Source organism: Sorghum bicolor, chromosome 10, assembly GCF_000003195.3.
Source record: "Sorghum bicolor cultivar BTx623 chromosome 10, Sorghum_bicolor_NCBIv3, whole genome shotgun sequence".
Taxonomy (NCBI): domain Eukaryota; kingdom Viridiplantae; phylum Streptophyta; class Magnoliopsida; order Poales; family Poaceae; genus Sorghum; species Sorghum bicolor.
Window position 1 is genome coordinate 18,567,026 of NC_012879.2, and position 19,025 is coordinate 18,586,050.

Below are 19,025 nucleotides of genomic sequence, written 5' to 3' on the forward strand. Positions count from 1 at the left end.
GAACCGGTGCTAAAGGGTCTAGGAACCTTCAGGACCCCGCCTGAGCCCGCCTCGGTCCCTTTGGCACCGCTTCTATGAAATGTGCGCAGGCTAAAGGGTCCGCCTCTATAAATGTGCGCAGGAGCCCTGGATAGGGGCAGTTCCCTTCCTGTTGGTGTTCGTCGAGCAGAGATCTTCGCGCAGCCGTCGTCCAGCGCCGCCCGTTCGTCTCCCAGCGCCGCCGTTCGTCTCCAGCGCTGCCGCCGCCATCTACAGCGCCGCCGTTCATCTCCAGAGTCGTTGCAGCGGCTCTCCACAGATCTAGGTATATTTCTTCATGTGTATCGATCGATAGCGTGTATTATTTATAAAGGAAGATAGTCATATCTATATATATATATATATATATATATATATATATATATATATATATATATATATATATATATATATATATATATATATATATATATATATATATATATATATATATATATATATATATATATATATATGTATATATACTATTATTCGTGTATCATTTTGTTCTTGTATCATTATTTTATATTATTAATATATTTTGTATCATTATTTATATATACTATTATTTTATATGCACTTAATTATGTACTATTATTTTGTATCATTATATATGCACTTATATTTCATACCGAACAGTTTATATACTATTATTTTGTATTATTATGTATATATATGCACTTATATTATTCTTCTATCATTTTGTAGTATTATTAATTTTTTAGTACATTATTCTATGTGCAAGTGTGTATTAGTTTATATACTATTATTTTAGTATTATTTTTTAGTATTATATTTTAGTATATTATTCTAGTATATTACTTGGCTTAAAAGACTTTGTAGTATGTTATTCTAGTATATTATGAATTGTAGTGTTTTGAATTGTTATGAAATATATTTTGTGCTAGTATTTTGAATTATTATGAAATATATTGTGTGCTAGTATATTATTCTAGTGTTATTGTCCGTATTATTTTTTTAGTATTACTTTTTAGTTTGGAGCACTCTAGGACTTCTATTATTCTAGTGTATTTCTTATTATGTATATATATGCACTTATATTATTCTTGTATCAATTTGTAGTAGTATGAATTTTTTAGTACATTATTCTATGTGCAAGTGTATTACTTGGCTTAAAACATATACTATTAGTTTATACTATTATTATACTATTATTTTTTAGTATTATATTTTAGTATATTATTCTAGTATATTACTTGGCTTAAAAGACTTTTTAGTATGTTATTCTAGTATATTATGAATTGTAGTGTTTTGAATTGTAGTGTATTATGAATTGTAGTGTATTTCTTATTAATGTATTACTTGGCTTAAAAGATCCTAGTATTATTTTTAGAGCACTCCAACACTTTCATTTGTAGTAGTATTAGTGTATTTCTTATCTTATATAGAATATATATATATATGTATGGTTGCAGACATAGAAATGGCTGACCGTCCTCATGATGATCCTGATTATATAGAAGCTGCCATTCAAAATATGATCGACGACGGTAGTCAGTACTTTGTTGATTACCACGACATCATGCAAGGCAATCGTACTGAGCAACAAGAGGGCAATGCCCCTGAGCAACAACTTGTCGTGCAACAAGAAAAAAATACTGGCGAGGTATGTAAATGTAAACATATATAAATAATGCATCTCTTACATTAGGTTTTAGACTTATTACTTGGTTATTAATTTAGTATTTTTGTTTCTATATGTACGTGTAGCCTTCTAGATCGACCTCTACGGGGAGAAGCGTACCTCCACGAGGGCCAAAGAAGCCGTTGGAGGGCCGCTATATAATCTCTGAGTTTGAGATAGCTACAGGCAGACCACTTGGTGAGCATGCAAATAAATATGTTAGTCACTGTGGATATCTTGTAAGAGATCAAATACCGATCAGTTGTCGTGAATGGAGAGAGAAGCGAGGTGCTCCTGAGATCAGTTTTGTCTCTGATCGTGACAAGGAGTTAGTTTGGAAAGCCGTCACAGACGTTTTCACCTTCGACACCAACGATGAAGAGTTGAAGGTGCGAATTTATGACTGGACTATGAAGAAGATGTCAGTACTCTTCCAGAATTGGAAGAAGTCTTTGTACAATAAATATGTCAAGAAAAACGAGACTCCAGATTTCAACCTCAAGCAATATGGAAAGCTGAGGGCCTTCTGGGATGACTTTGTGCAGTACAAAACATCAGAAGAGGGCGAGGAACGAGCCAATAGAAACAAAGAGAATGCCAGTAAAAAGGCATACCACCATCATATGGGATCAGGTGGTTATAAGAGTGCTGTTCCCAAGTGGGACCGAATGGAACAGGAGATGCTTGCTAGGGGGGTCACACCCGAGACAATAGCAAAGAATTGGAGCGAGCGCTCCAAGCATTGGTTCTACGGTCATGGGGGAAGCGTGGACCCAGACACCGGGGCGCTAGTTTGGGGCCAAGAAATCTCTAGAGCAGCAGAGAGACTAGTCCGTGCACGAGAGGAGGTTCAGTCTGGTGAGTTTAGGCCTAACAGGGAGAAGGATGAACTCACCTATGCGCTTGAAAATTCTGAGCACGGTGGGCGTACGAGAGGCTATGGGGCAGTTCTGTGGCTGCAATCATTCCAAGCCGATCAAGATACCTACAGAAGCCGCCAGAGAAAGAAGGATGAGGAGGCAGAGCGGATCCGCCGCCTGGAAGCTTTTGTTCTGCAGTCACAAGAGCGCGAGAAAGCTCGTGAAGAATGGATGCAGGCAGAGATTCAAAGGCAAGTGCAAGCAGCACTTAGTCAAATGACGAAAGGGCAAGGTACATCACAGCCTGAGGTCAATGTTAGCCCCCCAGGCCAGTTGAAAAGCAGCTGCGCATCCACGGAAGTACCAACCATTCAGGATGACACGAAGCTACACTTCCCCGTGGATGATGTCACAGAGGCTTTTACTACCTGTGAGCTGCATGTACCAGATGGGAATGCCACCAAAAAGGTGGCTATCGCTGTTGTCAACCCTATCGACCGAACGGGCACTCCAAGAATCCATAATCGACCAGTACCTGGTGGATATGCTAGCGTCTCGGTTGATAGGGTTGAGAAAGGTTGTGGCAATGTGCCACTAGACATAGAAGGGGGAGACGGAGAGAAGACCTTAGGTGAAGCTGAGAAGACATTTATTTGTTGGCGCAAGCGCTTCATAATTATTCCTCAGCATAGGTTTGTGTGTGATTTTACTTCTTATATTATTTATTATGTATTGAAATTTAAAAAAGTTTACTCACAAAACTTGTAATTGTTTTCTTTGCAGGGACTCCTCCAACCTAAGTCCAGTTCTCTCCCTAGCGCATCATAGTGCTGCGGGCGGTGACAATGCTGGATCTCCTCCAACACCTGCGGCGGCCACACCGACCCCGCCACCGCCTCCACCACGGTCTCCACCTCCTCCACCGCGTTCTCCAACTCCTCCACCGCGTTCTCCATCGCCAAAAAGATCGGCCCCACCCCCTCCACCGCCTGCACCGCCCTCTCCAAAGAGTGCACGGTCGGTCCCCTCGCCTCCAAAGCGAGGTAGTAAGAAGCGGTCCGCCCAAGAAGGACCGAAGTCATCGGTCCCACCTCCAAAGAAGGCTGCCTCAGCAAAGAGAGCTAAGACGCCAGAAAAATTACCTTACGAAAAGAGTGAAGAGGAGGTAATTGCTACATCTAAAGCTGAGGTCCAACAATTTTTTGATAAAATAAAGGAGGAAAGGAAAAAACGGCTTAACCCAGAAAAGCCGTACTTTTATGTGAAGCCATCGGAACTGAGGCAGAAGGTGGCGGACCATCAAAAGAAGCAACGCGAAGCTCAGAAAAAGCCAGCACTTTCGGACTATGAGCGGTCTCTGGTCAAGTCTTCACAGCCTACTAAGAAGAGCGTAGGAAAGGGGGTCCCACAGCTCGGAGAAGTATCAAAACCGGTGCCCCCTTTGATTGTGCCAAATCAATACGGCTCAAATAAAGACTTGATGCCAAAGAAATCCTTAGCGTTGTCTGAGCTAGACTCGCTTGAGAGTTACTTTGGACAGAGCGGTTTAAATATAGAAGAAATTACCGCCATTCTTGGATGCCATACATTTGAAAAAGCCGAGGTAGTTGATCAATGGAGGGCAAGATATGAACCGGGCAGGAGTCTATTCGACCCTAAGCGTTTACACGAGCTCGGCACACAAATGTTTGCAATAAACAAATGGTGCATTGAGGCGTCTAAAAGGGGAGAGAATTGGATTTCTGTTCGTATTAGACAACATCACTACTTCCGTGGAGATGACCTCATATACGTGCAGTTCGAAGAATTGCACCAATTATGCCACCTCGACGCTCTTGACAAATCTCTTGTCAGCTGCTTTTGTCTGTAAGTATTTTTCCTTTTTATTATACTTCTAACTTCTTTAATTACATGTATATAATCCTTACACACTTAGGATTTGTATGTATATATGCAGGCACCAAATGAGAGAGCTCAGAATGAGAAATGACAATAGTATTGGGTTCGTTGACCCTTATATTGTTTTCAAGGCTCCGCAGGCAGTGTGGACAGCAGATTATGAGACAGAAATCTGCACCAATCTTATGAGGTTCTTTGTGAACCAAAAAGAAAAACAAAAAATACTCTTCCCCTTCAACTTCGAGTGAGTTATATAGTTATTAAGTGCATGCATATTTTATTTTAGATTATAGGACTGACCTATATATGTGTGTGTAAACAGCTTTCACTGGATACTCATGGTCATTGAAATTCCCAAGAACTGATTGATAATCTTTGACTCAATGAGAAAACCACAAGAAAATTATCAACAAATGGTAAACGTTATTCAAAGGTACGTAATGTCGATCTCAGCTACAAAAATATCATAATATGACTCTGTAATTATTAGTTCACGATCCACAATGGCTGTGTATAGGGTTTGGGAAAGATTCATTGACCGTGAACATCTCAGTGGATGTAAAGCGCCGCTTAACATAATACATCCACAAGTAAGTTCTACTAGCTAACAAACTTTCGCTAACTTTTAGCCTTCTTATTGTCGTGGTCATGAATATTTTTATATATATACATCGTACAGTGGTGTTTAAGACAAGAAGGGGGGAACAATCTATGTGCATATTACGTGTGCAAATTCATGATGGCACAAGTCAATCAAACACCCACAGAGACGCTCAGAGTACGTTACATGTCTCTTTTCATTATCTCCTGAATTATATTGAATAACTTAGATAACTAATACCTTTTTTATTTATTTCAAATTAAAGACGGAATGGCTGAGGGAAAAGGTCCTACAACAAGACCGAATCAAAGCTATCCAAGAGACGATAGCAGGATTTCTCCGCGACCAAGTGATCAATCCAAACGGTGAGTTTCACTTCAACGGCAACGAAACTCTTATACCAAACAACGATGATCATTTGTATCGTTTGTAGACATTGGGAGCACAAACTCTATGTATATATGTGTTACGAATTTTGTACATATAAAACTATATATATATAAAGCTTTTTACATATATATTTAATTTTTGATGTGGTCTATTCATTTTATTATAGGTAAAGCTTAATTATTAAGCTTAGCCTATAATTTTCATTTATATATGCTTAATATGCGTGTAATATAAATATATTATTGTATCAGCAAAACATTTATTGAAAAACCTATTATTATATATTATATATAAACAATAAACAGAACCGAAGAAGTGAACCAAAAAAAAAAGAAAAAGAAACCCTTTAACACCGGTTGGTAATACCAACCGGTGTTAAAGGGTCCTGCAACGTGGCAGCCCTGGCAGGACCCTTTAACACCGGTTGGTGTTACCAACCGGTGTTAAAGGGGGGGCTTTAGCCCCGGTTAACGGAACCGGGACTAAAGGGTGGGCCTTTAGTCCCGGAAGGGCAGCACCGGCTCGGGAACCGGGGCAACAGGCCCTTCCCGACCGGTGCTAATGCCCGAACGTGTGGCAGTGGTTGTACAAGATGTAATGACAAGCTATGGGTTCTTTCTGGCTATATTATTATGGAACATTGACCGTGAGAAAGTACACGTTACAACCAATCTTCACATGATAATCAGAGCTTGGTCTCTATTCCAAAAGCTTATCGATGGCGTCGTCCTCCGCACTACCTGTTGATCGGGTGCCCAGTCTAGGAGAAGTTGGGGAAGAACAACTTCGCAATCTGGAGCACTCATGTGCTCTCGGCCATTCGTGGTGCACGCCTAGCGTACCTCCTCGACGAGAAGACGGCGGCCATGCCAACGAAGGACGTCGCCAAGTCAGCTGAGAAGCCCGACGAGCTCATCCCCAACCCCGAGTACGATGAATGGGTTGGCAAAGACCAGTCTGTCTTCAACTACCTCTACGGATCTGTGTCCAAGGACGTTCAAGCCCCGGTCTCCAACTGCACCACCTCCGCCGCGATCTGGAAGGCGATCCAGGAGATGAATGAGGCGCAGTCACGTGGTAGGGTGATCAACACCCGCATGGCGCTTGCCACGGCCTAGAAGGGGTCATCTACGGTTGCTGAGTTCTTCAGCAAGTTCAAGGCACTCACCGATGACATGGCGGCTGCCGGCAAGAAGCTTGGAGATGAGGAGGTGGCATCCTATACATCCTGGCAGGCTTGGACGAGATGTTCGACCCTGTGGTGTTTACTCTTGCCGGGCGCACCGAACGCCTCACTCTCACTAAGGTCTACAACCAGCTCACGAGCTGGGAGCAACGCATGGATCTGGTCCATGGCGGAGGCTCCGAATCATCTGCAAAATTCTGCCGCTCGCGGCGGCCGACGTGGTGGCTTCAAGTGTGGAGGCGGCGGTCGTGGACGCGGCCGCAACAACAACAATAACGGCGGCGGCAGCAGCAACAGCGGTGGCCGCTGCAACACCGACGGAGACGGCCTCACATGCCAGCTCTATGGCATCGAGGGTCACACCGTTATGCGCTGCCGGAAGCACATCGACGCATCCTTCACCGGTCCGATGAAGAAATGCTCCGCCTCTACTGCCACAAACTCCTCCTATGGAGTAGATACAAACTAGTACACCGATACCGGCGCGACGGACCACATCACCGGTGAGCGGGACAAGCTCACAGTCCATGCCAAGTATCATGACAATGATCAGGTCCACACGGCTTCAGGTGCAGGTATGAGAATCAGTCATGTTGGTAAAAGTTTTGTTCATACCCCTAGGCGAGATCTTCTCCTCAATAATGTCCTTTACATTCCTGAAGCAAACAAAAATCTTATTTCAGTCCATCGTTTAACTTCTGAAAATCGTGCCTTTATTGAATATCATCCCGATCATTTGCTTATTAAGGATCAGGCAATAAGGAAAGTTCTGCATAGAGCGTGTTGTGAAGGCGGCCTCTACCCATTGAAGTCTAGTTCGTCCCCAAATAAAGCGGCGTATGGTGTCGTGAAGGCTTCAGCATCTAGATGGCACGCTCGTCTCGGTCATCCGTCGTCAGTCATAGTTCATCAGATTCTTAGCAGAAACCAGCTTCCTTTTGTTTCCGAAATGAATAAAGATATTGTATGTGATGCTTGCCAACAAGGCAAGAGCCACCAGCTGCCCTATCCTAGATCTACGAGCATTTCATCTAAGCCTCTTGAGCTTTTTTTCTGATGTATGGGGTCTAGCTCCTACTTCCGTAGGGAGAAACAATTATTATTTGAGTTTTATTGATGATTTCAGCAAGTTTACTTGGGTTTATCTGATAAGAAACAAATATGATGTTTTCCAAAAATTTCATGACTTCTAAAAGATGATAGAGCGCCAACTTGATCGCAATGTCATCACCGTACAAACCGACTAGGGTGGCGAGTACCAAAAACTCAATGCCTTCTTCCAACGCATCAGCATCTCACACCATGTCTCTTTCCCATATGCACAGCAACAAAACGGGTCTGCGGAATGAGAACATCGGCATATCGTAGAGGTCGGTCTCTCTCTTCTAGTGCATGCCTCCATGCCTTTGAAGTTTTGGGATGAAGCTTTCATCACTACCACATATCTCATCAATCGTCTCCCTAGCAAGGACATTAATGGCCAAACACCTCTTGAACGTCTCTTTGTTGACGGTCGATAATGTCAACTTTTATTAGAACTTTAAACCCGAAGAAGAACATGAATACACACTAGTATAAGGTTTAAACTAACAATTTCCACGAGTTTTGCATATTTTGTATTTTCCAAGGTGAATTTCAGGAAAGCTAAAAAGAGGGATTATAGTGCAAAATAAACAAGAAACTTATTTGCCACAGAAAACATCACGGGAAGACTTAGGAAGGATCGAGAAGACACCCGACGCAATGGGGGCCCGGTGGCTGCCAGGTGGGGCCGACCAGCCCCACCCTAGCGCCGGCCGACGTCCCCCTTTAGGGTTTCGGCCCCCTCTTCTAGAAGCTTCCTCCACCGCCTCTCTTGATGCATCTCGGCCCTCGGTTAAGTGGGTTTGATCCTACAACGCACGTGCACTCCACCAGCCTATAAATAGAGGGGCAAACCCCCCTCCCAAAGACAACCCCAGATTCAATTTATTCCTCATACTTCATTTGTCAAGAGTAGTTAGAAGTTAGGGTTTCCAGAGATTAGAAGTAAAGCTCTAGTTCTTCAATTTTTTAGTATAGGCGTCTAGCGAGGTTCAACTAGAGATCGGGCGCTTCGCTCGGGATTCCAGTTCTGTCTTCTAGAAATTGGTAATATTATCTTGTATTTTATTATGACTTTGCTCTACTTTAATATATTGCTATTTATACAGTTCTTAGTTTATTCTAGTTGCATATTCGATATAGATGTGGTTTATGATGATTATCGTTATATGATCGTAAAGCGCCTGATTCAATACTCGAGTGAGTTAGGTGGTGTATATTATGTAGACATGATGTCTATATATATTGTGTACCTTTGGAGGCACCCTGATGTGCCGGGTCGTGTGGTAGTCCACGTAGGTGACAGCTGCGTTGGTTCCTCTGTAGTCCACCCCCGTACGTAGGACTAGCCGAGCGCGGTCGCGAAGGAGGTGACCCTTGTGTCTTAATATCCTCATTAGTTGATGCTCCTTATAATGTTTTCTAAGTTTATCACACTATAGATGAAAATGTGTAGCATGGCGTGGGTTGTAGACTTTATATTAGTCATTACATAGGTTTCTTTTACTTTTACTTAATTTCAAGATTGCCATGCTACATTAGTGAGTCTTTATTTTCTACCTCTAGAATACCATTTACTTTGTTAATCAATTATCATTTATCAATATTGTTGACTAGTTATCGATAAAGCATTAGTACTATTGTTTGAGATAGATTTGCATAATTATAATTTCTTTAGTCCTTATAAGATTACCTAAGCCTAATGAATAGAATGCTGCTTTATCCTTTTGGCATAAAATAAATGAACGATACTTGGAATACTTCCTGGGTGAAATGCTACAACGGTAGAATTATCTATGTGCTTGCGGATATATTCTATTTATAGTTATTACGTGTAGATTTTTTTTTATCCAATGGTTTTTGGCATCATGTTAGGATGACAACTTAATATGAAGTGATGTTAAAAATACAAAAAAGCATTTCTAGCGCCGTTGCCGGGGATGACAATTTTATTTATTAGGATAACTTTAAAAAAAAATTATTGATTACCCAGAATTTATATACTTTCTAGAATTTCATACAAGTAAATCTTTCATAAAACCATAACCATGTATAGGAAACCAAACATTTAAATATATCTAGGACATAGTCTTTTACTTTAGCAGACTTACCCAAGTTTTATGTAGCAATTTTTTATAGGGTAAGAGTAGGATTGGTTGTTATATTTTAACTCTTATCAGGAACAACCATAGGAAGAAGGGTCTTACATTATTTTGAGAAGCGGTGGCTGAGAAGACTCTGTGTGAATTCTCTGCTCCAAGCACCAAGAATATTTGCGTGGGTCCAACTTTTGACCTTAGAGAATATGATTATGAGATCAAGCCAAGCCTCATCAAAATGGTGCAAGTTATCATATTCAGCGGAAAGAAGGATGAAGATGCCATTGCCCATTTGCAGATTTTTCTAGAGATTGGCAATACCATTGACATTCAAGGCATTCCTCAATATGTCGTACTACTTCGCTTGTTTCCTTTATCATTAGAGGGAAGAGCGAAGCAGTGGTTTTATCAGAATAAAGATCAATTCAAGACATGGGGAGAATGTTCAAAAGCTTTCCTAGAGAAGTTTTTCCCAATAGGCCGAACAAATATCTTATGAGGGATGATTTCAGAATTTCATTAGTAGAAAGGTGAACCTATTCCACAAGCATGGGAGCATTTTCAAGCATACATATCAGACTGTCCGCATCATGGAATGGAGAAGTGGTTGCTCATGCAAATATTCTATCATGGACTAACCCAAAGGTCATGTGAGCAATTGGATGCCACTACTAAAGGATCATTCATGTCACTCACCCCTGGAAGAGCTGAAGCTATTTTAGCAAAGATGGCAGAAAATCAGAATTGGACATTCAACACTCAGACATGCCATCAAAGTGAAGAAGTTCTAGAGGAGTTGTGTGCACTAACAACCAAGATGGATGTAATAACATATATTAAATATATCTATACAGAAAAGAAATCCAAACATGACATGCAAGGGAACCAAACTGTAGATCTCAATTTATAGAACATGCCAAAATTTATTTCACCATTTTTGGAGCTACAGAACTCAAGTTATGAATTAAATAAGGTTTAAACAAATTTCTAGAAAATATTTTTCTAAAAATCGAATTCAAACCCGCTGAGTCTGGCTAGTTGCACCCGGTGCAGTGCACCTGCCCACCTTGCGAGCAACAGAGAGGTGGGCCACGGGTCCCACCCGTTAGTCACCGCAGAAGGGGGAAAGAACTCCGACGAGCTGAAGCTCACTGTCGGCGACCCCTTGCGGTGAACCGAGTGCTTGTGGATGTTCTTGTTGACACAATTTTTGTACACGTATCTTTGATGCGCACCTAGAGTTAATGAGGTGTAGATCGGCAGCCGGACAAGTGGTGACTAGTCTGCAGGAGAGTTGCCAATGAGAAAACGACAGGATACGACTAAGTCCAGGAGTGGTGGTGGGTTCGTGCCGATGACTAGTATTGATGGCTGTCGATGGCTGTGAAAGCTGGTCTGCCGATGGTTATGAAGAAAGGTGCGGGGGTTGTTGATTGACTCATGACGGTGTACCGATCGGTTGTGGAAGATAATTTAATACTTTCCATAGTAACTAGAGTTTGTTTTGTATACGGATTCCGTTTAATTTGGAATTCGAGTCCTAGTCGTGTCTAGTTGTAGCTCTTTTTTAATAGGGTATAAATATAAACCCTGTGGCAATGAAATGAGACATCAATCTATCAATCAATCACAAGTTTTTTACACATATTCTAGCACCTACTTTTTGATGACTTCATCATATTTTTCTTTTTACTACGAGTTCTTAAGGATTCTTCGAGTCAATCTCGACGAATTCTCGAGTTCCGCGTGAGCACCTCTTGGCCGTGACATCCGGGCGCATCGCTGTTGTCGGGACAAAAGTGTTCGAGTTATCACCTTTGTCGGTTGTAAGGTCAAATCAGCTTGTACGCCTTAACATTTGAATCAGGTATTAGCCCTTTGTGTTTGCAGATTAGCTTTTGCATCAACACATCTTTTGGCACGCCCGGTGGGACAGAGATTCAACATCAAGACCAACATGTCGAACACCGATTTCGACTTGGAAAACGTCATCCCCGTGACGGAAGCCAATCTCAAAGATGAACATAAGGAAGCTATGGTTTATCCAGAAGGAAGCATTGCCGATGCCTCGGCAAATTACTTTTGAGGGCAATCCTGGTAAACTTCAAGAGATGGTTGACAGTGCTGTCAATCGTGCTCTAATTAATCAATCTGGTGTGCTGTCCAATACAGTTTTCAATGCTGTGTCTAGAACATTCAAAGAAGGACAAGTACCATCATCTTATGTGGGTCCTGCCTATCATCAGCTAGGGTCATCATCGGTCACGGCTCCATCGGCTACTACGGTCGTTGCAGGTACAGAAGTTACGTCTCCTCCAAGCACATTAGGGATGACTAATGCGCAATCTACACCGATGACGATTAATCCATCAACAATAGGGGGACAAGTCAAACTTGCTACAGATCTGTTGGCATCAGTAATGTCAGGGTCTGTTACTCCCAACTGGTGGGGTTATGGTATGTGTTGATATTTGGAAACGCCATCAGGAAATGATCCGCAAGCGCACGGATATCGGTGAGCATTTCACCCGGGAGGTTATCCAGAGTATCGTATTTATATTTTTACCACTGGGAGAAAGCGTGCATCTGACTAACCAAATCTATTGCTACTACCCTTTTGGCAACAAAGAATGACTCGATGTGAGCGATGTATAGAGAAGACTACAACCGTAGTCTCATTCTAACCTTGGTAAGGATGATCTACTGTTCTATTGGAGAGGCTCATAGAATATAGACACCACAAAGGATGTTCGACCAGCACCTATAAACCCTACCCATCCTGCTAACGAGATGTGGGCTGCAAAGGTAACTCAGAAATGTCACGTTCCTCGCTACTACCACGGTCCAGCTAGTTAGGGGATATCTATGAGTACCCTAGCCCAAACACCACGTTTACGCTAGCAGTGATTACTCTAAACTCAACCAAAAGAGATTAAAGTAAACTCATAAACCAAAGAACAATAAAATTAAGAACTTACTAGAATTTAGAAGTCGAAATACTGAAGAATCCTAGGAGCAAGCTTCGAGTTAGGAGAACTTGATCCCGCAGGTACAACCTCGGGGTAGACACCGATAGGCCGGGCTTCCTTCGATCTACACCTCCACTCTATCTCTCTCAATCTAGTAGATCTAGTCTACTCTCACATTAGATGCTAAGCCCTAAGTCTATTTAGAGGAAAGGTTATCCTTCGAGGGCACCTCTCAACTCTATGATGAACTTGTTCTCCTCCAGGGGGCAGGGGGTCTGCTTATATAGTCCCCTCAGGTGAACATGGGCCGTCAGATCAAACCGACATTGATTGAACGGTTATCCTTGATCCTTTAGGTCGTTGGAGCATAATCCGCGAGATTCACCGTGATTGGTTGAAACAACAGTGCGGGCGCCCTGCCCCCGGGCCCGATCACCTTCCCGTTCGTTCCCGTGGCTTTCGGAGTCTTCTAGATGATAGAAAATTGCGCGGCACATGAGTATCTCTATGTAAACCCGACATGTGGGCCTTTCCTCCATATTTCCTGATGACCCCCTGTAGAAATAGATAAACACCAAAACTCGTGGAATTCTGTGAGTTAAAACCCTAAGTCTGGGTGTTGGTTGCATTTGGATCCTTTTCTTTATTTATTTGATGATTATATTTGGTATTTACGGACCGTCAACAAACTCCCCCAAGCTTACCTCTCGCTCGTCCCTGAGCAAGGATGGACTCAAGAGTTTCTGCAGTGGTTTCATGCCTTAAAAGTACACATGCATTCAAGCAAGATCTCATCTCTGAGTTAGAGTAAACTGTTAAGACTTAAAACTTACTCATTTTACCTTTCACCATGGGGCTTGCAACTGTCACTTGTGTCTTGAGGAGTTAAAAGATAGAACGGTCAAGTCAAGCGCCATGTCTCGTATTCTTGATCAGCTATAGCTCTGGAGTTTTTGCAGATTTTCAAATAAAACTCAGAGATTCCTTGCATGACTCTCTCAAATCTCTCTTTTGTGGTATTTCTGGATTCTCACCAAGGCAGTGATGATATATGCCTTCTCTCAAAGTATGTAGTATTTGTGGTATATGAGGCATAGTGATATTGCCTTCTCTCTCACCCTACTCTAATAAGGTTTTGATATCTGGAGCTCATAGGTGGGAGACAGATAATACATACTTACAAGACATTTATTGCATAGTCAAACCATGGATCCAGAAGAACAAGTCAATAAGTCAAATCAAGATATGCATGTGTGATGAGTGAATGGTGTATGGTGATGATGGTGATAACAATGGTGAAAGTCTAATTCGACTTTTGCTCTTTTAATGGGATACATACCTTTCTTGCACTTCGAAGCCTTTTGAGGAGAATGAGATGCTCTATATTTTTTTTTCTCTTAGGTGGGTATCTTGTACCCCTAATTCTACTATCGGACACTTGTCCATTTTTACCTCTCGTCTCACTTTTTCTTTTCTTCGAGGTTCCGGGCACTTGCCCTTTTTATTTCCTCATATTCTTTCTCTCTTTCTTTTTTTCTTTTTTTTATTTTTTTTATTTTAGAGCACTCATCTCCTGAAATAATATAGCAAGTGGTAGTAACCAAGATAACTTGAGCATTTATTTCACAGGGAAAAACAGAAATAGGAGAATGTTTTTGGCTATTCTCTCCCGGATTAGGAGTAGAATAATTTTAGGTGAATCTGGAGATGGAATTGAGTGGATGTATGTGGATGCGTACTTCCGGAGTAGAAGTAGCATGTATGAGTGAACGTGCAAGTGAATCTTGATTTTAACCGCATGTCAAGCTCCTAAGGGTCTACACAGCTTGACCACACTCAATGCTTATAAGCAGTAAAAGTAAATATGTAGCTCAAAATCTAATAAGCATGTATGTATGGCTATACAGGAACTCATCATGTGTTATTTTAAAGATTTTCAAAGATAAAATTCTCCAGAATTCTAGCATCCCTAGGAACAGATAAACAGCAGCTCAACCTTCCCATATCATATCCGTTTATAACTTGACTTTAGATTAAGTACTCTTCCCACAAGTTCAGGTTTAGAGCAGGTTTAAATTATAACAGTTATGCCTAAACTTGAGAGAGAGCTCAAACTTGAAAACTAGGTACATGGCGGAGCAACTATTTATCATATCCAGGTAAGAGTTTATCATTTAAGTTCAGTTTGGCCTAGACACTTTATTTATTTATTTAGCAAACTACGCAAAGATATAAGCACAAAATTTTTATTTGTGTTTTCATGATTATGCATCTTTTTATTAATTGAGTAAAGTATAAACGCGAGTAGAAACACTTAGCTGGATAAATGGGGGTGCTCTCCCCCAAGCTGAATTTTGACGTAATTTCTTCTGATGTAGCTAGCAGGTGACGGAGGTGTATTTGAATGTCGGCAGCACCTTGACCGCGATTAGGATGTCCTCCGTCTGCTAGTCTTCTTTGATCCTTGAATTTTGTGGAGCTCAAATAGACAACAAAGCTTTATGGAACTGGTTAAGTGTTAGCATAAAATCTCTTTGCCTTTATCATGTTGAGCTTCCTCTAATAAATATTACTCTCTTTGGTAGGATCATAAATTTATTTTTATATTTTTATTTTTATAGGACAGGAATATATTTATTTTATTTTTATGCCACCGCAGCGAATGTACTTATGGGTTTTATGCCATGAGCATACTCACATGGGGCTTACTATTTTTAACATTTTTATTTTCTTTTCAAGATAGCATGAACCTGATTAACTAAGCAAACTATTGAAAGGAAAAGGATAACTACCAAGTTTACCTCTTGGCAAGGCGTTCAGTGTTTTTAAGTCCTCTGAATGGGACTCTCCATTTTCTCAGTCGTCCTCGGATTCGCTGGATGGCGTAGTCGGCGATTCCGGCGGCGCCTCCTCTTGGTGTATAACTATCTTCTCTTCCTGACTCGGTGCTACGGTCTCCTCAGGATAGTTCTGTTCAAGCTGTATGTCTTCAAACCTCACCACTTCTCCTTCGTAGTCTGCCCATCCGTCCTTGATGATTTGCCTCCTCTGGTTGCGGTTGCGTCGTCTCCTTCTTGTCCTGACCTGCTTAGAGTCTTTAACTATATAGTTAAGGTTAGTAAAATAGCGGCGTACCTTCTCAGTAGGGAAGTGCATGTGGACTTCTCCGGTTCTAATGTAGATGATTGCTTTCGAGGTGTTCAGGGATGGCCTCTGTTGATTTCAACCTTGATTTTGTTGAGGATGATTGTAGTGGTAGTTGTTGTTGTTGATGTAGTTTACATCCTCAAGTATCTCAGGGCAGTGATGGCCTGAGTGTCCAGTATCTCCAGTGTATTTGTGCTCGTACATCTAGGTTCTTCACTTGGTGAAGTCTGGGAGTTGCAAAACTCCTTCAGGTTTTGCTCGAAGTGTACCTGCTCATAGAGACAAGGCAGAGATCAAGTGCATTGGCCCTGTTGGTGGAAAATAACAACAGAACCAAAAGTGTATTTGTTCTTCTCTAACCTTTAAGAATAGTGAGCAAGACAAAGTTGATGGGTGATAAGTTCATGAGTGTAGCATTTAAAACATTTGTCAGATCAGATTGCTCAACCTTATGGAAAGATAATCTATCTATGTATATGTCTTTTTCTTTATATCTTCCCAAAGATTGAATGTGCAACATTTTAGCTTATATGATTAGGGGTGTGGGATCACGAAGGTAGTACTAAGAACAAAGATTAAAGGACTAAACATGTTAAATTAATTTGGTTGGTTAATTTCGATTTACAAATCATACATGTTTGTCTCTTTATTCATGTGAACGCCAGAACCAAGGAGAAGCTTATAAAAGTGATAGTCAAGTACCTTAAGATGTTACCTTACTTGAAGAATGATGGTATAGATTCACCTTGTGGAAGCTTTCCTTTCTTAGAGGTTGTGCATCGTGTTTGTCGCACTCTTTGTTTTGTTCCATGGATCATCTCTCTATGATGAATGAGCTATGTCTTCCTTGTGCAAATTGTTAACATTCATGTGTCTCATTTGTCTCCAATGTGAGTTTGTATCTTAGGACTTCCCAGGTTGATATTGAAAGTTTTCCTGCAGGGGTTAGTCCGACAAAATATACCAATGTCTACTCAAGTAGTTTTTATTTCAGTAACCAAACTAGACTCCATGTCTAATCAGATTAAGGAAGGCTATTTAACCTAAGCACCACGCTTAATTTAAATGCCAATGGAAGTATGTCGAGTACTTCCAAACCAACACTTTCTTGTGAATAGACAAAGGTAGCATGACAACATTTATAAAGATCTACTTAGGTGGAGATGAAAAATAAGTTTAGTGTTTAGAAAAATTGAGCATGCCTCAAAAGTAGGGACAACCAACATAGCAATATGGCAAATGATGTTTTTATGTAAGGTATTTCCCCCAAGCTTGAATTTTGCAAAATTCAAGATTGGATGAATTTAATTCAATGTTGCATGATGATTGGTTGGGCATACCTTGCGCTTGTCATTCCTCGGATCTTCTTGCTCCAATCCTAGAAAGGTTAGTGACAAGAATACATAAAGGAATATTTCTACAATTATCTTTATATGCTCAATACACAAGGCAATGTTGCAAATGATTAGAAGTTCATGTTACAATCTGATAAGTGCTTGTTTTAGGACACTAAGTTTGTCCTTGGGAAACCATCAATCAACTCAGTGAGATCTGCAATATTTATTATAGACATATGCATCGACAACCGCCCTTTTAAAATTTTTATAAATAGAAAGGAAGAGGGGGTTAGAGATCTCAAATGTAGTGATGTTGGAGAGACCAATTGATTGGGAAGATGTTGCATATGAGCATGGAGTAAACGAAGTGGCTATGAAATAAATTCCATGCTCATTAATGTTATCTTTGTCTCCAATCTGAATGTTCGGAGTTTCTCCTAGATTGGTCTCGCCTATATCCTCTTCTATAGTTGGATGAATCTCATCTTCAAAGGGAGTTAAAAACTCACCATTTCAAATTGAACCAACGTCAAAATCCATTAAGGCTTCTTCCTTGTCCATCCACTCAATGGTGATAGCACATGGATTTTTAATACCCTCTAGCCATTGATGTTGCTCTTCTCGATCCTCCTTGTGGTCTTGGTGACTCTTATGCTTGGGATGTCTAGAGAGATTCATAGGATTATCGGGAGGTTCAATAGAAAGAGCATAGTAGAAATTATTAGGCTCAAGGATGGGTTTAAAGATAGGTTCGAATGAGTCATCAAAAGTGGGCGTAGAAGGGGAGAAGATGAGATTGTCTTCTAAATGGCTTCGCTCTCCTTCTATTGCATCACTTAAGATGCCATTCTTGATTCTTTCTAGATGTCCATCAAAGGGATTGGATTTGAGATGCTTTCTAAGAGATCCCTTCTTAGGAAGGTTCAGGCTATATGCACTCAAGGGTCTCTTATGAAGCAGGAAGTTTAAGCTCATCTCAAAATGAATTTCCAAAGATAGAATTTCTTCTTCCCTTAGATGATTTTGGAGCACTACTAGTTTGGGTTGGATAGCCAGATCATAGGATTGAAATGTTTGGAAATCGGCTATTGAAACTTCCTTTCCTCGTCTAGGAGATGATTCCTTCTCTATCTCTAGGAATTTTTTTATAAAGAATAGAACAAGAAGGATGTCCACGAATGAAGACATTCCTTGCTTTACTAACAGACAAAGAAAGAAAAACTCCACCAAAGGTTATATGATTAAGACCAATGTGAAAATATTGAGGAAAAACATGGTCTTTTAGGGCTAGGTTAAAACCAGAATTTATAAAAAGATTAAAAGATTCCCTAGGTGTAGCTTAAAGTTCATTATCTTCTTGATTAAAAGATAGGACCTCAGCTGTAGAAACGGGTTGGTTTTGACCTATTGCAATCAACTTCGGACACAGATTATAATTAGGGGCAAAGAAAGGACTTATTGACTCCCATGGTCTATGGCTGGTCTCCGAAGGTGCAAAAAATTCAATAATAGGTGTAGAATTTGAGTTATCCACAAAGATGGAAAAAATAAAAAGATAAAAGAATAAAAGTATAAAAGTATAATACAAGATAATAGCAAGACTTAAAGTTATCTCAACAAACCGTCTTTCTCCCCGGCAACGGCGCCAGAAATGCTTGTTGATATTTGGTAACGCCATCAGGAAATGATGCGCAAGCACACGGATATCGGTGAGCATTTCACCTGGGAGGTTATCCAGAGTATCGTATTTATATTTTTACCACTGGGAGAAAGCGTGCATCTGACTAACCA